The 27929-nt window shown below is 42.0% G+C and overlaps 1 long non-coding RNA gene across 3 annotated transcripts in view; it reads left to right on the top strand.

Annotated features, from left to right (window-relative positions):
- Positions 1–4045: 4045 nt before the first annotated feature.
- The window catches only part of LOC112824264 (uncharacterized), a 33843-nt gene continuing 9959 nt past the window's right edge, over positions 4046–27929 (top strand). For all 3 annotated transcript variants that reach the window (XR_012379251.1, XR_003208386.2, XR_012379250.1), the window contains exons 1-3: positions 4046–4176; positions 5967–6021; positions 27411–27542. This is a non-coding gene — a long non-coding RNA (uncharacterized lncRNA). The remainder of the gene's footprint in view (positions 4177–5966; positions 6022–27410; positions 27543–27929) is intronic.

Below are 27929 nucleotides of genomic sequence, written 5' to 3'. Positions count from 1 at the left end.
AAGTTCGAGAATCCCTCCCTTTCAAGAAAACATGGGAGAAAATCTAGGGAACAGTTTCTCAAACAGACACAAGAAGCAAGAACCACAAAAGAAAACATTGTTAAACTGGACATCATCAATATTTAGAACCTCTGCTCTTCGAAAAACAACTTAAGAAATGAAAGATAAGCCACAAATTGGGAGAAAATATCTGACAAAGGAATTGTATCCAAATTATATCAAGAACTGTTATAACTCATAAGAAACAAACAACCCAATAAATTAATGAGTAAAATATTTGAACAGAAACTTTGCAAAAGAAGATACACAAATGGGCAATAAGCACCTGAAATAGTGTTCAACATCATTAGTACCAGGGAAATGCAAATTTAAACCACAATGAGATACCACTAAATATCTATGAGAATTCCTAATTTTAGCTAGAATTAAATATCAAATTTTGGGTAGGATGTAGAGCAACTAAAACTCTCACACATTGCTGCTACATGAAGTACCACTTTGGAAAACAGGCTGGCAGTTTCTTATACAATTAAACATATATTTACCATACAACCCAGCAGAAATGAAAACGTACGTTCATCCAAAAACTTGTACATAAATGTACACAGCAACTTTTTTTCATGAGAGTCAAAAACTGGAGAAAAACCAAAGGTCCATCAACAGATGAATGCATAAACAAATTGTGACATAGCCTTAAAATGGAATACTATTTAACAATAGATATCCATGATATAGCAAAAACCATGGGTAAATCTCAAAAGCGTTATGTTAAATGAAAGAAGCCAGGCACAAACGAATATATACTGTATAATTCCATTTACATTAATTCTAGAAGATGATGAACCTAATCTTTAGTAACAAAAAGCATGATTTGTTGCCTGGGGACAGGGGTTGTAGTGTGATGGGGGGGAGTTCCAAATGAGCAGGAGGGAACTTTTTGGAGTGATGGCAATGTTCTAAGATCTTGATTTACAGAGGTAATTACATGGGTGTACATGTTTGTCAAAACTCACTCAAAGTGTATAAAAATCTGATAGCATGCTAGTGCTCAATGAATATTAGATAAATAAATTATAAAATTACAGAATGGTACATTTGAATAGTCCTTCAAACTCAACTGACTCCCTTCCTTAATACTTTTCAAACTATTTTCCATCTTCTTCCTTGGGAAGGAAGACTATGGTATTTGAAAACTTTCCCAATGACAAATACTGAAACATTTTCTAAGAAAAAGAAAAATTCTTATCTAAGGGGGCAGTACAAGCAAATGGCTATTTTGCTTATCAGAGTAATAATAAAGATAAAGAAGGAAGGGTAAACACTCCACAAAAATCCTCATGTACCAAAACATGTTCCTGACTTTCCTTTTAAACCTCCTTGTTTCGTTACACATCCATGTGTCCTTATGTACTGTGGCTCATCATCATCTGGAGCTGAGGTAGGAAACGAAAAACAAACAAAATAGCCTTCAAAGCAAAATCACGGAAGCTGATCAGTAACATCCTGGTATGCATTACATATAACCAGCAATTCTGTCCAGAAGGGCCTTTCTGCCTTCTGTGCTTACTGAAATTATTCTCTTAATTTCAATCTCACACAAAACATCATTTCTTCCAAGAAGTCTTTTCATTTCATCCCCTCCACTGAAAATAAATCATCCTTCTACTTTCCTATAGGACATTTAATATACTTTCCTGGGTAACCCAATATATTATGCCTTGGGCCCTATCAATTTGTAACTACCTATGAAAGTTTCCACAGGACCCTGTCTAACATACAGTGGGATGAAACTCAAGTATCTGGGTGACTGCTGAATGAATCACCAATGGCACAGGAATCCAAATCCTTCCAGGGGGCCTTCTGGGTGTGGGCTTTGTTCAACACAGTGCTGACTCCTGGGACCAACAGCAGTGGTTGTAGAAGCCCACATTCCTAGGTCAAGGGCTTCTACAGCTGGGAAGTGAAGGCACCGATAATTTAGGTGGATGTTCTATTTTAGACAGATGGGCAGAGTAGGAACCACCAGCCACCACCGATTTGCTGAACAGTGCTTTCTTCATCTCAGCCAAAGTTCTATTTCCTACCAATTTGGGGACTGAAACATTTTCTACCCAGACCTACCTTACTTTCCCTCAAGTTCACTCTCAAACCCTTCTCAGAATCAGACGACCAGAGCTATTTGTGCCATAAAGCTAATGAATTTTAAGTGTCAGGGCTCCTCACTTGCACTGTTCCTACAATCAGGAAGCATTTCTAATTATGCATTTCTGGCAAACTGCCTAAAGAAATCTCTGAAGAAAGGAATCTAAATCTCCAAGATTCTCATAATTTGTTCTGACTTCTTTACTCATGAATTCTTTTTTTTGAAGAGAAAACCCCTTTCCCAAATGGAATGAAGATGCAAAGCTAATTCCCACTAAAAGAGGAAAGGAAAAGAGAAATGAGGAACAAAAAGCTTGATGGCAATTTTGGCTCCACCAGAGTCTTGGAACTTTCACCAAACACTTAATACTCCCCAAATATCCAATATTAGAAGACTGAGGATGTCAAAAAAAAATCCCCAAACCCCAATGTACAGAGGGGTAGTGGTAAAAACAAAAAACAAAAACAAATAAACAAAAAACACCTCACCCTTGTCTGTAAAGAGTGGTGGTGGTGAAAAAGCGAGATAGACCCTGGACATTTCAGATGGGCTCAAAGACAAGGAGAGCCCCTGGCTACCTCTTCTGGCCAAAGGAAGACCGCCTTCAGCACCAAGTTTCCATGATAGGGTCCTGGGACATCCAGGGAAACAAACAAACTCACAGGGATACGTTGTCTTCCCAATAGCTCCAAGCCCCCGCCTGTCAATTCCATTTTGCAAAGCACAGGACTTGTCCTAGAGCCAAGGCTTGAGAAAAGGTGGACGGAGGGGGTGGTGGTGAAGGGCCAGTTACTACGGGAAAAGGAGTAGGGAGAGGGGAGTCGTGTGGAGAGAGTGAAAGAGAAGCATGAGTGGGGGCACTCAGAAAGGGAGAGTGTTTTTCCATCTTCAGTTCTTCCCCCACCTCTCCAAATAATAAACAGCCTGGGCCTAGGTGACGTGAGTTGTGATAAGAAAAGGTAGATATGGAACACGAGATGTCTGTTATTTTATCTCATCCTTGCCAGTTGTCAGACTGAAATTTCAGGAAACGCCACCAAACTTCCAAAAAAAGATCCCAAGCGAGGAAGACGAACGTTAAGTCCCAGTGAAGGAAACCAATAGGGTAAGGGGGTAAAGGAAACCCCAAACTGCGCACGGAGGCGATGAGGGCTTGTGGCCAGAAAAGCGAGAGGGGCTGCAGGACGCTCGGGGGGAGAACCTGGAAGGGGATGAAAGTCTGCCGGGCGAGCCTTTCCCCCGCGGCCGCGCGGCGCCGCCTAATTCAGGACACCCATCCGGGGTCCAAAGTGTCCGCGCAGCGAATGCTCGCGCCCTTCCCGGTTCCTCCGCTCCTACTGCACCCGGGGCGCCGTTCGCCCCATCGGACCCCTCCCGGAGAACCAGCAGCACAGAGGACACGAGCCCGACCCTCAGCGCAGCCCGCAGCCGCCTCGGCTCGGGGCCGCCGCATGGGCCACCCACACCCTGGACCGCAACTGGCCCGCCGCACCGCGGACGACCCCAGCCCCGAGCCCCAGCCGCCGCGGCCGGAGCGAGGGCCGCCGCCCCACACTCACCGCGGCGCTCCATCCCGCGTCTCGGACGCGGACGCCCGCCCAACACTCACGGCCGCCGCCGCCTCCGCCGAGGGCTGGAGTTCGCCGCCCCCATCCCCCACGGCCCGCGGACGCCGGGCCAAGCCGCCGCCGCCGCCGCCGCCGCCGCTGCCGCCACAGCAGCCCCAGCAGCTACGGCCACCACCGCCCCGCCCCGCTCGCTCCGCCCCCCGGGCCTCGCACCGCCCGCCCGGCCGCGGCACGCCCCCTGGGGCCCAGCCCATTGGCCCGCGCGCCCTAGGGGGCGGGGCTCCGGCGCCGTGCCGCAGGTGGGGGCGGCTGCCGGCTCCAGCACGCGGAGCGCGGGTTGTCTGTGGCTCCCCAGCGGCCCGGCTGTCCCCAGCGTTGCAGGACGTGTTAGCCACCATGTGCGGCTTGCGGCGCGACAGGCGGAGCGAACCTTAGGCACAAGTCACCTTTTGTATCGTCCAGCAGGTAGCAGATCATCTGTCCTTGTTTAAATGGACATTTCTTTGGTGGGCAATGAATTTCTCCCTATGGGCAAACTGATCTTCAACTTGCTTTGTCTGCCTTCTTCCCACACCTTCCTTCTCCCTTTCAGAACAAAAATACATGTTGTGCTCAACTTTAAAACTGACCGCCTTTTTCTATCTTCGACTGATTGTCATTTTCAGAAAACTAAACTACTCATAACGTTAAATTTTATATATAGTACCTGGCTCAGTAAATACTAGTTGAATGCATGTCCCCCGACTATGCTCCTTGCTTCTTACCATTAAATGCTCCTTGAGTAATGGGACTCATCAACGCTGTTGGGGAAACGAACAACCAAAATTAAAGCCTTTATCTAGATGTTGGATCACACATCATATATGAAAAAAAGTACGGCATTTCTATTGAATAGAGTATAAATTAATAACGCTTAACAACTCTACCAGGAATACTCTATTGTCTAGAATGAGACAAAGCAGGCACTTCATGAATAGCTGCTGAATAAATGAGCAAAATTATAGGAAGGGAATTTGAAAAATCCCTCAATCTCATCCTTCCTTTAGATCTTTCTCAAATATATTAAACACCTGTCACAGTCTCCACTTTTCGTCCTTAGTCAGGAGAAATAGGACACTTGAAAGCATTCTCAGAGAAAGATGGTAATTCATTTTTTGCAATAAAATAAATACAATTATTAACTGAGAAAGAATGAACATCAGAAATCTGTCATCTGGGACAGATCTCTCACGTGTGTAGTAAAGAAAAGAAGGAAGAAAGGGCAATACCTCCACCAAATCCTATAATAGTGTCCCAGCACATGGCCTTATAAACTGACTTGTTCTTACCTATAGGTGTTTCTTGGTTAAAGTGGCTCAGAATCACAGTTTTGGAGCACAAGGAATCACAGACAAAAATTCAGAGACATATTTGGATTAATATGGATTAATAATGAAACTTTCTGACAGATGGTTGTAATATTACTATTTTATAATTACAGTATTTATTAATAACACACAACTCTGCCTATTGAAATGTTCTTCATTCTTTCCATGATAAAGAGAATACCACCTCTTCTCTGAAGCTTTCCTGTTCTCCTCACTGAAAATCAATCATCCCATTTGACATTATATGGTATATAGAATCCTATTTTTGTGCCACTTATGATTCTCATGAAGTATTTTATTTGGTTGTATTTATTTATACTAATTAGAGTATACAGGTCTACAGTATTATGTTACTTTGGCCTATGTTCAATACAGAAGGGGCTGCTATTAAGTATTTTCTGGAGGAATGTTGAGGGAATGACCAGTGAGCCCAGGAATAAAAATCTTTCCAGGATGCCTTCTTTCTTTCTTTCTTTCTTTCTTTCTTTCTTTCTTTCTTTCTTTCTTTCTTTCTTTCTTTCTTTCTTTCTTTCTTTCTTCATAAGTTCTGCTCAACCTCTTGGAACTAGTGAAACCAAGTGCAATGGCCATGAAAAGTAAAACCTGCCCTGGGTACCCTGTGCCTTGATTTGAAGGGCCTGATGATAATAGGCAGATGCTCCATGCGGCAGGTAGAGATGGGAGTCCAGCCCCACAGGATAGTACAGTAGACAGGTGCTCTACCTCTCTGTCATGCTTCAGTGACAGTCTGTTTAGTAGAGTGCAACATGGTCCACCAGACCTCTCATATGTTTAATTATTCCACAAATACTTAGTGAGTACCTCCAATATGTCAGGCATTATTCTAAGTACAGGGGTTATATTAATGAACTTTAAATCCACTTCCAGACTCTCCTCAACAATGATTACATCCCTGGGAGAAGAGAAGAAATCATGGAAACAGGTAGGGATGGCCCAAAGGCAGGCAGGTTCCCTGTCTTTGCTGTTGTCCTTGACCTTCACTGCAGGAGCATTTAGAAAGAACCACAGAGAGCCCAACAGGCCACAATGAGTACAAAAGCTCCAGATTCCAAAGTGTACAAAACTCACCAAGCAGGTTATTAATCTTGATTCTATGATGGTTGTAATTGAGAAACAAGGAATCAATTCAGACCACATGCTGGAAATGAATGTGAAAGAGATTGCAAACATCCAAGAATTCTGTGTTGCCATCAGGAGAGGAAACTAAGATTGACTGAAAAAAAAAATAAAGAAAAACTCAAGTGAGTATATGCATATATCATAATCATTTTATGCCTAAGTTAACATATAAATCTCAATCCCCAGTTCTTTTCCATGTTATTGTAAGTTCTCTGTAAGACATTTGATGACATGAACCTCTGAGCTTGAGTCATCACATACCAGAACCTTACCTAATGTCCTAAGAACACGTGTAAGGAAACTCTCCCAATAATTAATGGTTGACCCAAAATAATACTATTGACTTAAAAAATTGAATTATTGATGTTGTTGTGAATAAAGAGATGATGATGATAGTAATAAAAACTAGCCCTCCATGGTCTACTCTGTGGTAGATACTGTCTTAATTATTCTTTATATTTAGTAAGTCACTTAGTTCTCACAAGCCTATGAGGTACTATTATTATCCCCAGTTTACAAATGAAAAACTGAGTCACAAAACAAAAAGTTCAGTGAAGAGTTTCTGCTGGACTTGGGGTGCCTGGGTGGCTCAGTCGGTTAAGTGTCCGACTTTTGATTTCGGTTCAGGTCATGATCTTGGGGTCCTGGGATCGAGCCCCGCCTCGAGCCCCATGTCAGGCTATGCGTTCAGCACTAAGTCCGCTTGAGATTCTCTCCCTCTGGCGCCCCCGCCCTGCTTGTGCATGCACTCTCTCTTTTTCTCAGATAAATACATACATACATAAATAAAGTCTTTTTTAAAAAAAAGTTTCTGCTGGACTTAAAGTAGATGTTAAGATGAAGTTAAGTTTGATCACTCTTTCCTTGGAAAAAATAATGGGGAATCATTCCTCTCATTCTTACTCTACCACTCTGGCCTTCTTGCTGTTTCCCAGATACCCCAAGGTCCCACTTGCATAGAGCTTTTGCCTTTACTGTTCCTTCTACCTGGACTGTATCTACATGACTTCCTCTTTGTTCCTTCCCAGTCTCCTGTTATTCTGTATCATTGACGTATTCCCTGGCCAGTCCATAGAAAACAGCATTTCCCCTCTTTGATACTCCCCCATCTTTCTTACTCTGTTTAAATGTTACTATGGCACTTAGCCCTCTACTGATTTGGGATAGTTATTAGCTTATTTACATGTATTTTTATATTCCCTCACTAGTGTTGGAAGTTAAGCTCCCTGGTAGAAGGGACTCTGCCTGTTTTGTTCACCACTGTATCCCCAGACCCTGGAAAAGTACTTTAAATTAATCAACGAATGAAAAAGTTTAAAGAAAATAACATATGCCTAAATACTAGATTTCTCTTCTGAAAAGATTAGTTTGTTAACATTTTGAAAATTTTAATCAGATATGAGAACCATATTGCTTTGTTTGACAAAGATTTTATATTAGCTGCTTAGAACCAGCATATTAACACATGACAAATTTAATTACTTCACCCAATCTCTATCTGAAAGAGCCATAAATAACTCTAGAATCTAAAATTATTTCCTTCCTTCTTTAAAGTGGAGGGGCAAACATTTTCTGCTATTGTTTTTCTTTCATTTATTCTGCCAAATGCTGACTTAAGAAAGCAAATACAGCTACCCCTCACCTGTGAATTCTATTCCATGGTCAACACGATGCTTTGGAGTACATCCTGACATTTGATCTCACCAAAACATTTAGAGATAGGAAGATGAGAGCTGTTTTTCCCAAGAGCATATCATAAATTTTCAGAGTCAGAAGGATATTAGAGCTCATCTACTCCATTCTTCTTTATTTTATAAGGAAAGCCTAGCCCAGCTTTCTCAGAGATCATACGGTTAGTCCTTGGCCTAATTCAGCTGGAACTAAGACCAGAGCTCTTTCTACACTAACTGATAGATCAAGCTCTTAGAGGGTCTGTAAGTCTATGAAATGAGATTAGAGCAGCTACCCAAATCATTTTTAGTTTCATGTGTAAATATTTAAGCTATATTAACATGTTTAAATAGGAAATTTATTCTACAGATTTACTCCTATTATTTTGGAGGTCTGACCTACTAAGTTACTAAAATTAATGGCCCTAAAAAAATGAATGGCTTAGCATGTACCCAATGAGGAGTTTGGTTTGCTCTTGAAGTAGAAAGTTGTCCTGAGACATTCTGGAACACACACACAGATTACTGCCTTTCTCCTAGGGAGAAGGCTGGTTGGCTTTAGGAAGGAGTAAAACCCAATGGAAACATTGCTAATCTCTTTCTTTATCTACTTACTGAACAAATATTGCTGAACTCTGAGAAACAATGCTACCACTAGGGACTTTAATGAGTGTTTATCTTTCTAACTGCATATTTATATAGGGGAGGCTGCCTGTGGCAAGCTCGCCAGAGGATTGGAAAGTGGCTGCTTGTAAAAGTTGAAAAAACTTGGTTTTACAAACCTGTTTCAGCAAAGTCTCCTTTCAAGTTTATTCAAGAGGAGGTTGCGTTCTATAGCATCAGAAGAACAATTATTATCTCGTCATTTAGGTACCCAGACTTAAACTATTTTATACTGGGATGCCTGGGTGGTTCAGTCGGCTAAGAGTCAGCCTTTGGCTCAGGTCATGATCCCAGGGTCCTGGGATTGAGTCCCACATCGGGCTCCCTGCTTGGCAGAGAGCCTGCTTCTCCCTCTCTCCCTGCTTGTGCTCTCTCTCTCTCTGACAAATAAATAAAATCTTAAAAAAAAATAAACTATTTTGAAACTATCTCAATAGCTGGGGCTTAAATTAGAAAGAAGAAAATATAGGGAAAAAACTAGTCCTATGAGTTAATAATCCTATTAACTCTTCTTGGTGTCTGGAAATGTCTATAAACGCTTCTGTTTCAAAGACCTTACAAAATATTAATTGGTTATCACTGATAGACTGATATCCTTTGCCAGTGATAGATTTGACATTGTTATTATGCTTGATGACATATTCAATTTAGGATGCTCATCAGTGTAATTAAATTTTGTCTGAGAGCTACATGGTCCTAGAGCATATGAGGTCACAAACATAACCATATATGTTACTAGCCAGAAAGCTGATGAAATCCCTGTTATGTAACATCACTGAAACCATCAGCTTAGTATATTCAGGGTGGAGAACAAACGGAGTGGCAAACAAGGCATCAAGACTGTAAGTTAGCCTGAGTTGTGCTACAAGGTGAAACATGCATCTCTCGTGTGAATAGATGAAGACAAATACGCTTAGTTGGAATGAACAAGATCAAGCCAACTTCTAATGATTTCTTTCTGGGTAACGACTAAGAATCAAGAGAGAGAAAAAGAGAGTTCCATTCTGGAAAAATGACTAAAAGATAAAACAAGCTTATCAAGAAACCAGAATCTAAGGAAATGAGTAGACCAGTAGACAGAGGTCTTGATATAGACCTTGGACTTAACTTAGATACTAAAATGAGTAGAAGCATAGAAGTGGGTCAAGGAACAATGGCCTCTAGAAGGACTCCTTGAAGATGTTTCATGGAGAACTGGTATTTTAATCTACACAAGATTTTCTGGAACACCAAGTCAGTGAAATGGAGCTGCCAATGTCAATAGCAATGTTATATTCATGAATTAGTGTTTGAAGTGCTATGAAACTGGGGCTAGGTGGTTTTGGTAGTGGGGGTTGGACAAGACTGTGGGGAGAAGGAAAAGATAAAGGACATAGCACAGGGCAAATTTCTTGAGAACAAAATAGATCACTGATTTATCTTACAAGGTGTTATGGGCTGAACTGTGCTCCCTCAAAATTCGTATGTTGAAGTTCTAACCCCTCATACCTCAGAAAGTGACTGTATTTGGAGATAGGGTCTTTTAAAAAGTACTAAGTTAAAATGAGGACATTAGTGCAGGCTCTAATACAATATGACTGATGTTCCAGTAAGAAGAGATTAGAGGGTGCTTGGGTGGCTAAGTTGGTTAAGTGGTCAACTCTTGATTTTGGCTCAGGCCATGATCTCAGGGTCCTGGGATCAAGCCCCACATCAGGCTCCACACTCAGAGGGGAGTCTGCTCAGGATTCTCTCTCTCCCTCTGCCCTTCACCCCGCTCTCACATGCTCACTCTCCCTCTCTCTCTCTCTCAAATAAATAAGTCAAAAAGAAGAAGAAGAAGGAGGAGGAGGAGGAGGAAAAGAAGATTAGGGCATAGACACACAGACCATGTAAAGACACCCAGGGAGACCATGTGAAGAACAGGGAGAAGACAGCTATCTATAAGCTGAAAGAAGCCTCAGAAGAAACCAGCCACACCAAGACCTTGATCTTAGACTTTTAGCTTCCAGAATTGTGAAAAAATAAATTTTTGTTAAGCCACCCAGTCTGTGGTACTTTGTTATGGCATCTGTAGTAAACCAACACACAAGATAACACCATTTAAGTTCTAGGAATCAAATAATAATACCATTAATGGGTTCTAGTTTGACCCAAGACCATTTCCTTCTCCTGCCCCATAGAAATATGAAGTCCAAGTCTGGCTGAATGTTGCCATTTTCTAACTCTTTAAGAAGATATTTCTTCTTCATAATATTCACAAGTTGCAGTGAGTCAATTATCACTCCTACTCTGGGGTGTAGGCCAGGATGTGGCATCATCTCCATTGTAATATTGTCATTAAAATCAGAAGGCAGGATGTGTACAAGCCTGTTGCTCTGTGAGTATTTTCAGTAGGAGGAGACTGATTGGTTTCTGCTCAGAGTGGAAGGGATGCTCTGGTCTCTTCATTTGTATCGAACAGAGGAAGATTTATAGTGGCAGTTGGAACAATACCACTGCTGCCACTGCAATTAGTATTGGTAGCTAGTTAATAATAGCAATTCCATCAGTTCTTGGTTCAAATAAGAGCTCAATAAGTGTTCATTTACTTTTCTATTTCACAGCATTTCATAGTATATGAAGCTCTATCCCATATGTTATCTCAATTTATCTTCAAAACAAGTCTGAGAAATATGAATTACTGTTATCACTCTTTTTCAGATTTCTGATAAACTGTATCTCAATGAAGGTAAGCTATTTTACCCAAAGTTGCACAATCAGTTAATAGCAGAGACTGAACTCAGAGCAAGGTCACCTGTCTCCTCAAGCAGGACTCTTTCCAACTCACCCACCAGCTCTGAATAGTCCTATCCCACACTGTAAGTTTCAAATATAATCTACTTTGATCAAGGAATGACATTTTCTCTATATTTCTGTATTATGTATATTTCTGTGTATCAAATATTCTAGGTAATAGAGAACTTTGACATTTATTATATGTATTGTGCTTATTTTACAAATACTATATGAATAAACATTTTGCACACACAAATGAGCAGAAGAAGAGAAACCCCCTCAGTAAATTACTTTTCTCACCACTAGCCTTGGTTCAGAATTTCTAAAGAGTGAGTACTTACAAATAATAATAAAAAAAGAATACTTAGAAGATACTTCCTCTTACATACAGAATTCAAACTACTAATACCCAGGGATAGATTAGTACCCAGTGTACTAATATACTAGTGTATTTATTTTATACTATAGATATACTATAGCATGTAGTATATCTATTTTATATATAGTCCATTTTACTTGGGGTGTATATGTGTATGGGATGGAGAGGCAACCGCATTGTTTTATAGCAATATGTCTTTATTCGTTATGCTAAACTTACAAGCAAATTTTTGGAACATAATCCATTCACTGGATGGGGATTCCTTAAAAATTCAGAATTTTCAAAGAATTATTTTATGTTCCTCTTAAACCAATCCTTTCATGATTCAGAGGGTAATTCAAGAATCTTACAGTGTCTATAGATTATTGTGACATATATGACATAACCCAATGATATGTGCCCTATAGATGCAGAGAAGGACTAATTAATAAGACACTGGATGATGACAAAGTATTAATGACATTACATAGGTGTTACTATGCTGTTGGAAATTCTATAAGAATCCCTGGTAGCTTGTGAATGAAGTCCAGAATATGCATTGATTGATGACTCATCCCACACTCTTTCCTTCTTAGAGAAGGAAGATGATAGAAGCCCAGGTCAGAGATGTTTGATTGTGGTGACGAAGGGCCAATTACTAGGCATGATATACAAAGGTATTAAAATGGAGGTTGAAAATTCAAAACCCTGGAGGTAGGGGCTGAGAGAGCCAGAAGGTAGGCATTCATTTCTACTTAGCTCCAGAACATTGAGGTAATGGGTAGGGTGACCAACCACATATCCCTATTTGCTTAAAGCAGTTTCACTTAATGCCTGTTGTTCAGGCATAATTATTAACAGAAACTCCTCTCTCAAAAATGTTCCAGTTTGTAAAATATGGTATATGGACACTCTAGTCATAGGAAAATTTAGGCATAATATTGCTTGGTCTTTTTTCAACTCAGAAATTTGGGTTTTTGAAGAACATCTTTGGATTTTTAATGAGGGCAACAAATTCCCAATTTTTTTTAAAGATTTTATTATTTATTTGAGAGAGAGAGAATGAGAGATAGAGAGCACGAGAGGGAAGAGGGTCAGAGGGAGAAGCAGACTCCCTGCTGAGCAGGGAGCCCGATGTGGGACTTGATCCCGGGACTCCAGGATCATGACCTCAGCTGAAGGCAGTCGCTTAACCAACTGAGCCACCCAGGCGCCCCAACAAATTCCAAATTTTTAAAAATGTTGTTGAGGCCAAGGAAAACTCATGAGGGGCAGAATCTGGCATGGGATCCGCCAGTTTGTAACTTCTAGGTTAAAATGTCTGGCTGATATGAGAATGCTCTTTGGTTTGCCCTTTGGAGAATTTGTCTCTCATGGCTGGTGAGAAAAGGTCTTTGGGTGCTTCCTACGTGGGAGGGCCTTCTTGCTCTAGAAAGTTCCAGTAGAAATCAGTGTGGACTTCATGAGCTAAAAGGCCTGATATGAGCAACTTGGGCCAGTTGTTGTAGCCTTTAGTAATGATTATAGTTAGCGCTTCACATGTACTAAATGCATTACATAGATGATCTCATTTAGTCTTCACAATAATTATACGGGGAAGATATTACTATCTCCATTGTCCTAATGAGGAAACTGAGACTTAAAAGACTAACTAGTTTGAACAAGGTCATCCAGCTAGTAGGTGGCAAAATCAGGATCTGAACTCATGTCAAACTTAACTCCAAAGCCCACACCTTTATCCTTAGTGTCTGTGGCTTCCCAAGGTAGAGAGATCAACTTTTTTTTCCCCTTGGGACATTTTTTCATTTGAGTGAATCCTTTCTGACCTCTCGTCACTATAGAAAATTATAATATTGACTTTGGGTCTATAAGAAGACATTTTCTTGCTCTTATTCAGGGTTTTAAACTAGAGGCCCAGTGGTTCAGCCCAAATCTTAGAATGGAGGCCCCTTGGAAGTTGAGAGCCAAAGTCCCAGTTAGTTATAAGCAGTGTTCATTTGCCAGGTGTCCCTTCTGCTCAGATTGCTTGAGAATCTATGGTGATGCTAGGCAGCTGGTCAAAGATTTAAGGTTTCATGATCTTAGTCATCTCTGTATCCTGTACCCATTTTAGAAATATAAATAAGAAATAGACCTTGCCCAATGGAGACTAAGAAAAGCATAGGATTTTCTTTCCATTATCTACTTGACCAAAAATTGGGGAATGTTTAACATGTTATACTGGGTTGGATTGTGTGCCCCCCAAGACTCATGTCTGTGTGGAACTTCAGAATATGATCTTCTTTGGAAAAAGCGTCTTTGCAGATGTAATTTGTTAAAATGAGGTCACACTGGATTAGGGTAAGCCCTAATCTGATGACTGGAATCCTTATAAGAAGAGAAAGAGACACAGAGGCTTCCATAGAGAGAAGATGGCCATAGAAAAATGAGTAGAAATTTAAAAAATGCACCTGTAAACCAAGGAGCACCAAGGACTGCTGGCAACCATCAGGAGCTAGGAAGAGGCAAGAAAGGATTCTTCTCTAAAGCCTTCAGAGGGAGCATGGTCCTGCCAATATCTTCCTTTGGGACTTCAAGCCTCCAGGATTGTGAGAGAATGAATTTCTATTGTTTTTTTTTTAAGATTTTATTTATTTATTTTAGAGAGAGAGAGAAAGCACAAGCAGGGGCAGAGGGAGCGGGAGAAGCAGACTCCCCGCTGAGCAGGGATTCCCAATGCTGGGCTTGATCCCAGGACGCAGGGATCATGACCTGAGCAGAAGGCAGATGCTCAAGCGATTGAGCCACCCAGGTGCCCCAAATTTCGATGGTTTTTAACCATCCAAATTTGTGGTAATTTGTTACAGCAGCCACAGGAAACTAGTACACATGTTAAAGAAAAAAAATTACTGTAATGCCCATTCAGAATAGGAATGGAAGAATTTGTGTTGACTTTAAATTCAGAGTCCTGAAGTCAAAAGTTCAGAAAGTATTTCCTAACCCACTGTTAGCTAAAGAATATACTCTTCAGAGAGGCAAAATTCCCTCCCTAGATATTGTGAAATCATCTGTGGAATTTCAACAGAGGACCAGAAGTATCCAGTGTGTTGGTTCAGTATGGCTCAGTTCTAAGCTAAACTTGACGAAGACTTGTTGTGATAGGAAGCCCATTAATAAATCTACTACTATTTGTCATACTAACGCAAGTCTGAAATCCAAGATGGCTGGGATAAGCCATAGACATTGGAGTGTGCGTTACACAGTAGTCTTTTCCCATTCTCTGCCATGTGTGCCCTGTCTGGCATCTGACTCAGTTTCCCTCATGGGACTATGATTCCCACAACCTCACCAGCTTTCATTTCTCTAAGGGCAGATCCCTGTCTTACTCTAACCTCTGGCTAGTGTCTGTCTCAAATTGGATGGACTCTGTGCAATGGGGAGGAATCTCTCATACTCATACTCTCAATTCCTAGAATGCCCATTGTCCATTCTGAGAAAAGCTAGCCACAGCTTCCACCTCCTGCACTCAGCCGATTCTTCCACATTTGCATGTCTCATCCAAGAGCAGCCCGTTTCCGGTCTATCAGTGTTCTATGAAGTAATCGGGCAGGAGAGCTCTACCCAATGAGGAAAAAGGTAAGCAACAGCACAAATAAGACCTTCTCTGTTGGAGAGTTTAAGTCTCTGGAGACCGTCTGCTGTTGGTAGCAGGGACAGAAATTGGAAAGACCCAGAAAGTAGAAACCATGAAGCCATTAGTGAGCAGAAGCCATGAAACAAAAAGAAGAAGACATGAAGTTATCAGTAAAAGGCAGGAACAGAAAACAGGCTAAGCGTAAAAAGGACAGAGCATTACAGTCAGGTTGATGGGTGTCCAGCGTCTCATCGGACAACCCAAGCTGCACTGTATTCTAAAGCAGCTTCTAGTTTTTAAATGCTGTTCTGGTCTCTGTGAGGCACAGCTGTACAGCCACTAAGAGGGTTCTCTGACTTCCATACAACTTTTATCCCTATAACACCATCTTATCCCTCCGACTCCTGCCATTAACTAAGGTAAATACATCTCTATTCTTGAGACATTAAAAAACCAGGCTAGGAAACCACCATGTGCCACTGTTGAGTTCCATCAGATTAGAATTCTTGGATACCCTCACAGTGATCCTGAGTACCCAGTCCCCCGTTGAACACTGACACTCGGCCTGCTCATTACCATAGCTTGGCTAGTCCTTTTTACCCCAATTCTGCTGTTTCCCCTTTACCAATTTACTTGCTGTAGAAGTTCTGACATGCCTTATAAATCAAGACACATGGGTTGTACTGGTTCCATTCAGCGATGAAGTAATAAACATTTGAATTTGTTTCAACAAGGTTGGATCTCACTTGTCTTTACTGTATTATACAAATGGGTCAGGTGTAGCTACATCTCAACAGAATTAAAGGTTTCAGTAATTTAGAAGTCAAAGATTTGGGGTCTTCTGTGTCCAGCTTATCTGCAATCAGAAACCAGAGTGGTCTAAAGATGTTCGAAGTCTTCCAGACCGTGTGTTCATGCGTGATTTTGAGGTATTATTATGAAGTGTCAAACAAGGAGGCAGAACTCCTCAACGCAAGGAATTTCACCCTGTGCCCTAATTCCCCTTAGGTGTTACATGGTATGTTTCTGTTTTCTGTTTATAATAACACAAGTTCATTTTAGAAAATTGGTGAGAATTTTAACACAATCTATAACATCCCTACCCAAGATAGTGATTATTAACGACTTAGTATTCCTCATTTTAGTCTTTGTGCATTTGTAGATATATTTAAATTTTTCACAAGATTGAAATTTTCCTATATATACCACTTTCTAGTTCTGTTTGTTTTGCTTTGCTTTTGCTTTATGACTTAGCATTTTACAACATAAGCATTTCTCCATGCCATTGAGGATTCTTCAAAAGCATGATTTAGTGTGGTCACAAAATAGTTCATTTTCCAGAAGTTCCTTACATTAACCTACCACTGAATGTTTGTATTGCTTCTAGTTTTCCTTAGGTATGAATAACAAGATGGCGAGCTTCCTTGTACATAGAGCTGAGTTTGTATCAATCCTTATTTTCCTAGATTAGATCCCCAGAAATGGAAGTTTTGGTCAAAGGCTAGGCATATTTTTATGGATCTTTCAACATATGGCCAAACTGGTCCCCAGAAAGAATATACCTCTTCACAGTCTTGGCAGTGGCATATCAGAATGCATCTCAACAGAGCAGCATTTGATTTCTTGCCTCCGTGAAGTATCAGAAGTCCCACTGAGCCTTGGATTTCTTGCTGGCTCCTCCCTGAGTCTTTCTTTGTTAGGTTCCATACTGGTCCTCATCTCATTTCCACTGTTCATAATTAGCATCCAGATGTTCAAAACCTGCCTCTTCCATCCAAAGACTGGGAAGACTTTGGTTAGCAAGAACGTCAATAGCGTTTGCCCTACTAGTCAATGCAAGTCTGGAAATGGTCTTTGGTTCTCAAGCTGAAATAAGATCCTGGTGCTTCGATGTCTTTGGGCAATGATTCTCCCTGGATGCCCCTGGGTGTCCCTCTATAGCTCTCTTCCACTTGCTTCTCTTGGGCTTTTTTTTTTTTTTTTAAGGATTTTATTACTTACTTGAGAGAGACAGAGTAAGAGAGAGAAAGAAAGAGAAAGCACAAGCTGGGGGAGGGGCAGAAGGAGAGAGAGAAACAGACTCCCTGCTGAGCAGGGAGCCTGACTTGGGGCTCCATCCCAGGACCCTGAGATCATGACCTGAGCCAAAGGCAGATGCTTAACCAACTGAGCCACTCAGGCTCCCCTCTCTTGGGCTTTTGAGTTCACTCAGGGGAGTCCCACCTTGTCGCCCACAATCGAACTGGTACTTGCTTTCCCTGCATCACTTTGCCTGCCCCATTTCCTGGGACTGAGCTATCTCTTACTCTTCCCTGTCTTCTATTGGATAGATTTCCTTGAAAGATTTAGCTTTATCTTTCACAATCCTACATTGCAACAATCTACCATCCCACCCCACTCGTCTGCCAGAGACCATTCCCTTTAGCTGTTCCCTTTGACCTTGACATCTATGAAATGGGCCGGTAGTTCCTATAATTTTGCTCGGTCTTGTTCTCTTATTGCCATCCTCTCCTCTGGGAAGCCACCTCGGCCCTAGCTTTGCCCTTGACTCTGGCAAGTCCCTCTCGCTTTGGCTCAGAGTTTCTTCTCTGTTCCCAGCACGCCCTGGCCCATGTGCTATGAGTCCAGTGAGAAGCTGACAGCTCAAAGCCTTGCTTCAGGATATTAAGGGAGTGTACTAAATGAGCACTGAAGGGCTGTGGCAATTTGCCAGTTTCATCTTAATAAATTCTGTTCCACTCCCTGGTCTTATCCCCTCCCTGCTCAATATCCATTTGGTCCTTCCTACCTCTCATTTATTTAAGCTTCATCTCTGGCATCAGCACCTTTGTTGAACTTCTCTCTGGCCTCTGGCCCACCATATGATATCCCTCTTCCCCACTTGGCTCCTTCTTCCTACCTTGGTATTACTGGCCTGGTCTGGCTTCCCTCTGAGCTGTGTCCGTAAGCTGTCCTAGCAGGGATGTCCTGGCATTCCTAAGGGCCCTGCCTCCTCCTGGGCTTGGCCCTGCTCCAGAAGCTGTAGAGACAGGACATTTTAACCCCTCTGATCTCGGTTTTCTTTTGAGAAGATAAGGCATAATACTTGAATACGGGCACTCAGGTTCAGACCACCCTTTCCGGCAAATCCTTTCCAGGGACATACTTTGGGAAGAAATAATGTGGAGAATAGGGACAGCCACTTGGATCTGAAGAAACTCTAAGAAAGAAACCTTCAATTGTCTAGAATGCCCTCATCATCTCCCTATGGGATATTCTTAGCCAATTCCAGATCGCCAATTGATTGGGAGCTACCACAGTGCTTCCATCACACAAATGGGATCTCCTCTCCTTGCTGTTGTTGCCTGCTCCCAGAAGCCCTGGTAAACCTTTTCCTTAGACATGCTACTGACTATCTATATCCACCTGCTTCAAGGGTAGGGGTGGCTGGTTGCCCTAGTGAGTGCTACAGGGCCAGGGGCTATTTCACTCATGGGGAACAAGAAAGTGAAGAGATGTCTCTTGGTTTGTGAAGCCCAAGTCCAAAAATCCAGGAGAAGAGTCTGGTGCCTTGCCACCCTGGCAGCTGTGACAGACTGGGCACAGCACCAGGAATGCAGATGTAGGGAGATTGGGAAGAAGCACTCTTCTTGTTTCTGGTCTATTTTATGAGCCAGCAGGCAAGGCACATGGTGGTATTCTTTCTGGTCAAGCTGCTTTTGATCAAAAGAAACTGAAACCCACTCAGAGTTCAGGCAAATGGAATGAGAGGAAGGGCTGGACCTTCGAAGGGAAAGCTAGCAGGAAAGTAGGGGATGGCAGGCTAACTGACACGGCCAGAGCAGTGAGGTCAGCCAAAGCTCAAACGCCAGGCACTAAATGGACACTGGTCATTGTCATTGCCCTCCTTCTGTAATGCTTATTCCCGGGCTCCCTCCTGCTTAAACAAAGACTAGGAATTCCCGAAGCACATGCTACTCCAGAAACAGCTCGCAACCGTCAATATTCCCTCACCTCCAGACTGTGCTGAGGAATTATCAGAGCTTTGAATGGGATTCTGAATCTCTCTCACTTAGACAGGGGCTAACTTCTCCTGAGTGTTGTGCTTATTGTGTAGATCTAATAACTAATAATGTCTTTGCCATTCCGCTCTCTTCTCCACCCCACTTCAGGAACTGGGCCTTTAGCGCTACGGCCTTTGCCTCTCTTCATCTGCACTGTGATGGGGTACAGGGTGTAGAACACAGAGGGAGGCTGGGAGAACCAACTTATTCCTTTAACTCTGGTTCTAAAGAGGACTCTGTGGGTTCCGTAGAGTTCCTGTTAGCCAATCCTTACTCAATTCATGATAGCTTACCTCTCAGTATTCATTACCTCCCCAGCATTGGAGTTTCCCATTCTCAGCTTTCTGAATCAACCTTTCTGGTTCCAAAGACAGATATACAAATAAATTATTTGTGACAACCTATCATTAGCTCCTAAAGGAAATATACCCATTGGCTTTCTTTAATCTTTACAACACTGGGCCTCATTTGCATGAGGAAACCAAGGCTCATAGAAGTGAAGTGACTTGCCCAAGGTCACACGAGTTAATGGTAGAGGCAGGACAGGAACTCAGATCTGTCTTCAGTCCAGGAATCTTTCCATTATCCTATCATGCCATCCTCAACATTTGGTTCACTTTGGCTTACGCAATGCTGTCTCTTGAGTTGAAATGACTCCTGTAGCTCAGAAATAGGCCAGTTGCCTGTTTGGCATTTTCTTTTTGTCTTTCTGGCTTTCTACAATGGAGCCTCAAAATAATATGGCCTGCTAATGTATGGAATGGGGAATGATGGGACCCAGATCCTCAACAGGTGTGCGAGTAATCCCAAATCCTGGAAAATGCTTATTGGTATTTTCTCACTTAAGATGCATTTCTAAAGCCCTGGCTTCCAAAGGCAATAGTGTCACAAGATTTGAATGTGGTTATGACCATAATGTCCATAAGTCACCATTTCTTCAGTTCTGGGACCAAGTAACAGTGCAATGTGGTCATAAAATCCTATTTACATTTCTGTTCTGTTCTTGTGAAGATTTAACTCACATATTATTTTATCTCCCATGACAGACACAAATGTAATAGTAAAATGTAGTAGAGGCCACCATCAAGAGTGAGATGGTGGATTGTGACATCAAACAAATCTGAGATCATATCCTGACCTTATTATGATTATTGCAGTCCTTTGAACTACCTCCGTCTTCACTATATAACAGGAAACCTTGATACTCAAGCTACTAGATGATATAATTGTGTTTCTTTGGCATCCTGGCAGTGTTCATATTTGTTCTGTTGACTTTTCCCTCTTTCTCTAGCTCTCTCAGTTATTTTTACCTTGTATAAGCTTTAGGCAAACATAGGCTTCTTTTGACAAACAGAGAAGAATGATGAGTAAATTTCATTAATTATAGTTCTGTTTCATACTTTGATTTTTTAAATGAATTATGTCTGTCTTAATTTAGATATTCATTTTAATTATAACCATTGAAACTCTTAGTTTAATTAAGTTATCTGTATTATATGGCAAGACCTATAGGCAATATCTGATATGTTAATTTCAAAGATAGCCACTTTATTCATTCCCTCTCCTTTGAGTTTTTGTTCAAATCTCACCTCATTAATGGGGTTTACCCTGGTCATCCCAATTAATGCTGCAAGCTTCCACCTTCCCACACTCCTGCCACCACCCCCACCCCCTTCACTGGCAATCCTGAATCATTTTATCTTGCTCAATTTTTTTTTCCATAGCACTTATCACCACCTAACATACTATGTAATTTTATTGTGTTTAATGCGTGTTTCCACATGGGCAGAAGTTACTCTTTCTCTCTCCCTCTCTCTCCCCCTCCCTTCCTCTCTTCTTTCTCATTAGTATTTCTCAAGTGCCTCCAGTAGTGCCTAGGACATAGATATTCAGTGAATAAGTTAAATATTAATGTGTGTTAAGTGAATACACTGGCATATATGTCCTTAAGCAGGTCTATTTAGAACTACCAAATGATTATCTTCTGTAGTAAAAATACAGACAAATCTCTGAGCCATTATTTGTCTTTTCTTATTTTCCTACTAAGCTAAACTAGACTTCAGTAATATTTATATATACCTGCATAGGTATATATGTATACATGCATGCACATACATAATATGCACATAAATGCGCATACATACACATATGTAAGAAGATTAGATTTTTGCATAGTGCAATAACTTTTAAGCCTGTCAACAGAGTGTCATCCTTTTTTTTCCTTTTTTCTATTTTGAGGCAATGAATGTTTATTTTTAAAGACATAGATGTTTCAGGGGCACCTGGGTGGCTCAGTGGTTAAGCGTCTGCCTTCGGCTCAGGTCATGATCCCAGGGTCCTGGGATGGAGCCCTGCATCGGGCTCCCTGCTCCGTGGGAAGCCTGCTTCTCCCTCTCCTACTCCCCCTGCTTGTGTTCCTTCTCTCTCTGTGTCTCTTTCTGTCAAATAAATAAAATCTTAAAAAAAAAAAAAAAGACATAGATGTTTCATCACATATCCCTGCGGTGAATGCCCCAGGGTGAAAGTCCAGAAAAGGTTCCTTTTCAAAACTCCCAGCGTTGAGTCCAGGTTTGGCCCTGAAAAACTGGATCATTCTCCACATTGGTGCTTGAATATGAAGGAGCATCATTTTAGAGGGAAGCTCAGAAAGAATCTGTTTTTATCTAAAGTAAAGTTGTTATTTGCTCTTTAGCCCTAACAGGCTGACTTGATTCATGTTCACGAACATTAATTTAATCAACTTATTTATTTCCCATTCTGTGTCAGGCATTGGGCTACGTCCTGGTTATATACAATGGAAGGACAAAGTTCCTCCCTGTAAGTAATCCAATCTAGGACAGTAACAGACAAGTAAAAGGACAATTAGAATGCAATATAAGTGCCTCTTTATAGCGGACAACAGGATGTTAAAGGAACACAAGGGGTTAGGACATATACCTGGTCTCTTAAGTAATGCAAACCGTTGTCAAGTTCACCCTTAGATAACCAGAGTTTTGAGAATGGACCAGTCCTTTTGACTGCTCTGAAGTGGCAATTGCTCATGGCCAGGAACAGAGGGAGCAAATTCATTAGTATTATTATTATCATCATCATCATATATTTAATGACAGTGATGACAGTGAAGGAAAGAGCTTATAGAACAAGGAAAACAATCTCACTCATAACTAAAACAATGCAAATTAAAATAATAATGCAATTGATTTGTTAAATGTTGAGCACCTACTATGTGCCAGCACTATGGAAGGTGTAGGAGGTATGGCAGAGACTAAAACCTACAGAGTTGTGGCTCTCAAAGAACTTATACTCTAGTTGAGGAGACATAAAAACAACGAGTAAAGAACAGGTAAGTGCATGAGCTTATAATTAGAGTCCTGGATAAAGCCCAGTTTCAGTGAGTCCACTGGGCCCATGGATCCAAATGGGGGTCATTTCCCTTGTTCTCAAGTGTATAATTGAGATTAACAGACTTGAAAGTTGGAGATGGAGAAAGCCAAGGGATAAAAAACAACATTACAGTTTTGCTCCAGGGTTATGCTAATTATCCCACTTATCACAATATAGTCTGAAAGAACTGGACTTCTCTCAGAACATTATTACATTGATAACATCATGCTGATCAGGCAAAAGAAACAAGAGGTAGTTAGCATACTGGAGACCTGGGTAAGATGTGTGCGTGCTCCAGCAGGTGGGAAAGAAGCCCTATGAAGATTCAGGGATCCACTTCAGTACAGTTTCCAGGATCCAGTGGTCGGAGATGGGGTGGGGTGCTGGGATATGCCTTCAAAGTAAGAGACATATTACTGCATCTTACATCTTCTGCTACAAGGAAGGAAGCACTGTGACCGATAACACTTTGGGGTCCTGGAAGCAACACATTCTACACCTAAATATTGTGTTAGTCCGTATACTGGTATCATGGAAGGCTACCAGCTTTGAGTGGGGCCCAGAGCAGAAAAGGGCTTTACACCCAGTCCAATATAAGTGGCTGAGCTGCTTGGGCCATAAGCTCCAGCAGATCTATGATGGTCAAGTTGTCAGTGGTGGAAAAGTAGAGTTTATGGTCAGTCTCTTTGGGAGAATCACAAGGTAGACTTCTGGAGTTTGGGAGCATGGTCATGCCATCTATAGCTAAACAGAGTTCTTGATACGTCACTGAGCCCTATAGACCTGAACTGTTTGAACAGGGAATACCAAGTACCTAGACCTACCTGTGATGAGTTAGATTATTTTGATGCCATCAAGTTTTAAAGTCAAACAGATCCAGCAGTGATCCATTAAAAGATGGAGCTAGTACATCCAGGATTGAGCCCAAGCAACACCAGAAGGCACAAGTTAGCTTCATGAGCAGGTAGTCCAGGCCCCCATGTCACCCCACAACAGTTACAAAAGCATTTCTCCCTCAGTTTTCACCTACCTATATGGGGGTCCTTGTATGACCAGCTTAAACAGGACAAAGCCTGAGTCTGAGTTCTGGATGGGTTGACTTTGCATATGTGAGCAAGCCAAAAATGGACAGCAGCTACATTACAGCCACTCTCAGGGTGGACTTGAAAGGAAGTGAAGAAAGAAAATCTTTCCAATGGACAGAGCTGCAAGCAGCATGCCTTCTTCTTTGTGAAGAAGGAGAAATGTCCCAAGATAGGAAAGTATATTTCTTATCTATTGCTACATTATAAATTACCTTAGCAGCTTAAAACAACACATATCTCACAGTGTCTGTAAGTTAGAAATCCGGGTGTGGTTTGGCTGGACCCTCTGGCTCAGGCTGCAACTAAGACGTCAGCCAAGTTGGATTCATCTCCAGGCCCCACTGAAGGAGGATCTGCAATCAAGCTCACTCACGTAGTTCTCAGGATTTGGTTTCTTTCCTTTTTTTTTTTTTTAAGATTTGTTATTTGACAGAGAGAGATACAGCAAGAGAGGGAACACAAGCAGGGGGAGTGGGAGAGGGAGGAGCAGGCTTCCCGCGGAGCAGGGAGTCCGATGTGGGGCTCGATCCCAGGACCCTGGGATCATGACCTGAGCCGAAGGCAAACGCTTAAAGACTGAGCCACCCAGGCACCCCAGGATTCAGTTTCTTACAGGATGCTACACTGAGGGCCTCAGCTTCTTACTGCCTTTTAGCCCGAGTTCCTCTGTTCCTTGCCACATCAGCCTCTATAGGGTAACTTACAACACGACAGCTGGCTTTCATGAAAGCGAGCAAGTAAGAGTATAAGAGGGTGAGCAGGATGGAAGCTAGTCTTTTGGTAACTAATATCTGAAGTGATATCCCTTTACTTTTGCTGTATTCTATTTGTGGGAAGTAAGTCACTAGGTCCAGCCGCACTCCAGGGGGAGGGAATTACATAAGGGCATGGACACCATTAGGTGGGGATCATTGGGAGCCATCATAGAAACTGCCTTTCACAATACATATTCCCAGGCAATGCTATTAAAGCATTGGAATGGACTAGTGAAGGTACAGCTGAGGTGCCAATTTGGTGGCAATACCTACAGGATGGAGTGCCATCCTTCAGAACACAGTATCTTTTAGAGACCCCTTTATGGGACTGTATCCCCGCTAAGAATAATATTAAGGATGGAAGCAGAAGTTTTCTTGCCATTATTCCCAATGACTTATCCTGGTAATTCTGAGAAGTGCAAGGTTAGAAGTCCTGGTTCCCAAAGGAAGTGCCCCCTTGCCATGAAACAGAGCAAGGAGTCCCACTGAATTACAAGGTACATTCACCACCTGGATACTTCAAAACCTTTGTGTCCAGACACCAGCTGACAAAGAGTAAAATCTGGAACAATTAACCCTGATCAGTAAGAGAGATGGGGCTGTTGTTACACAATGGGGGCAGGAATGAACACAAGTACTTGGGTACCTCCTGGTAGTCTGTTACCCAACTGTAACTGTGAATGAGCACATAGAGCAACCCCAGTGCAGGAAGGATATGAAGACCCCTCAGGAATGAGGGTTTGGGTTCAACCACCCAGGAGAGCCACCAGTACTTGTGGAAGTAAAGGTAGAGGATGAGGGAGATCTAGAATGGATAGCAGAGGAGGGAGAGGGTGAGTACCAGTTTTGACTCAAAAACTAAGGACAGAGGTGGGACAATAGCTTGTCCCACTAACCTCCTTTTTCTAAGTTGCTCCTCAGGAAGAGGGGACTATAGGAACCATGGATGAGCTGCTGTTTGAACTTGTCTGAAATGGATGCCCTGTGAGGCAGTAGGAGTGGACGATGGTGGCCACAGAAGTGTGTCGTTCAGTTCTCCCTTTAAGAGAACCAGATGTAAGGCCAGTTCTTGCATCTTTGGATATGTCCCAGTGTTCACCCTGTGGCCACAGTCATGCCAGGCTGGTCCCAGCCAACGCCTGAGTTAGGGGGTTCTAGAGCTAGGCCAATTCTGCCAAACATGAGACTTCTCTGTCTCAGCTCAGAGTAGAGCTACTGTGCAGTTCTCCTTCCCCTTCTCTCTTCATATGTGTTACACCTACATCGCAATTGGAAGGCTCTTCTGCCTCCTCTCACTCTCCAGCCCCCTATAGTGGGCTCTGCCCCCAGCAAACCTCAGACGGCCTAATTCCTTCTTGGTGACTTCTTCTTGGAGGACCTGGACTGACGCAAGAGCTGAGTGAACTTCTCCCTGGGAGTTCAGGGTAAAATTCCCAAAGGAATTTCTTGAATCTGAATCGATTCTAACCCAACACACGAGTCTCCCAACTATACAAGTCCACACTACAGTCCCACTTACAGAGCATAGATTTGTACATTAACAAAAACTGTAAATTCCTGTTGCTCTGGGCAGTTAGCCACCGTGTCCAAGCAGGTAACCCCCACAGATGGGTAGAAGAGTACCGAAAGAAGTCAAAGTAGGAATTGTCTACTGCTGCAAATTCCTATAGGGCAGACTCTTGGTCAATGCCAAGACTTCAGAAATCTTGAATGCAAAGGAAAAACTGAAACTCCGCTTGAGCTCCACAATCAGAGAAAGAAATTAATAAATAACATGTTAGGTGAGTCAGAGAGCTGTTGTCCTTTGCATGAGCTACAGTCCACTCAGCAGGACATCTGTCTGATGAAAGGACTTTTTAACAGGAGTGGTCAGCCGGCTTTCCAGAAATGAGGGCGCCGAGTTACGTAAAAGATGCCTTTAGAGATTCTTGGCTTGGTTTCCTATTTATCACTCAGACCTTTTCACTACAAAAAACCATTCGATGCACTTAGTGCTCCACTCCCCACCTCTGCATTTTTTCAGGACATTTAATGGAAGTGTTATGGGTGTCTGATTTTAGAGGCAATGGAATAACATGTAAGACAGTTACCAAACTGGGGGATAGATGTGTGTGAGGTCAAGCCCCTCTTCCGTCTCTTATGATTGAAGCTTGTGCAAAAGCAAGCATCTCATAGCAAAGCATGTTTTTTAAATACCCCAAGATCTTGTCTTGGATGTTTTTTATTTTTTATAGGAATAAAGACTTATTTAGAGTCTTTGTTCTAAGGAGCGGGGCAGTTTATCATCAAAGAGTGGTTGAACCCAAAATTCTTTCAAATGGCAAAGCTTCTAAAGCTAGAGAATGCTCTGGCTTTATTTTTATTAAAAATTTTAAGGCAGATGAGGAATAGCCAAAAAAAGACAAGAGGGAATATAGGCAAAGTAATAAAAGTAACAGCTAATATTTGCTGAACACAGAGTATGTTCAGGTTTAAAAGGATTATCCCACATATTCCGAGCAAAACCTTGTAAGATAGAACACCATTATTATCCCCATTATCCAGATGAGAAAACCAAAATTCAGAAACGCCGAGCAATGTGTCCAATGTCACAAAGGTCCGCCCAACTCCAGGGCAGGAGTTGGCAAACCCTTCCGTAGAAGGCCAGGTCATAAATATTTGGGGCTTCTTGTGGGGAAATACAGTCTCTGTCTCTCTGTGGCAACTACTTGATCCTGTGGTTGCAGCGTGAAAGCAGCTATAAACGATAAGGTAAATGAAAGGGTGTAACTGTGTTCCAACAAGACTTTTATTTACAGAGTCAGGCCACCTGGACTGGCAGGTGGGCCTAACCTCTGTGAATATTGTTTGTTTGCTGTTCTCAGGTGGGACAGTGTTTTAAATTGTGAAGCACGTGGATTGCTTTTCAAAATAAATGCATTTGGAATCCCGCAGAGAAAATTCTAACCAAGTTGGAACCATCTAAAATACAAATTCATTCATTCAGCAAACACTGGGTGAGTACTTAATGCTGGGGTACCGACAATTGTGATAACAGATACCTAAGTTTACAGTGGAGTTTACAGTGGGAAAAGAAAGTCATGTAAATAACCAGTTATTGTGTGAATCTACTGTATAAGTGCTATATGATAGGGGCGGTGATTGGGTAGCAAGGGGACTTAGAGGAAGGGCAACTATCTGACCTGAGGAATCAGGGGGCTTCTGGCAGAATGGGCCAATGATCCAGTGTCAACACTATGTTCCTACCACTTAGCTCACTCTCCAGGAGCAAAGGTTATTTGTGGTTTGGTTTTGTTTTTGTTTTTTTTTAAGATTTTATTTCCCAGTCATCTCTGCACCCAAGGCAGGTCTCGAACTCACAACCCCGAGATCAGGAGTCCCAT

Source organism: Callorhinus ursinus, unplaced genomic scaffold (assembly GCF_003265705.2).
Source record: "Callorhinus ursinus isolate GAN/ISIS: 27379988/994484 unplaced genomic scaffold, GSC_fseal_2.0 scaffold9, whole genome shotgun sequence".
Lineage (NCBI taxonomy): Eukaryota > Metazoa > Chordata > Mammalia > Carnivora > Otariidae > Callorhinus > Callorhinus ursinus.
Note: the sequence above shows the minus strand (reverse complement) of the source record. Positions and strands in the feature narration are given on the sequence as shown.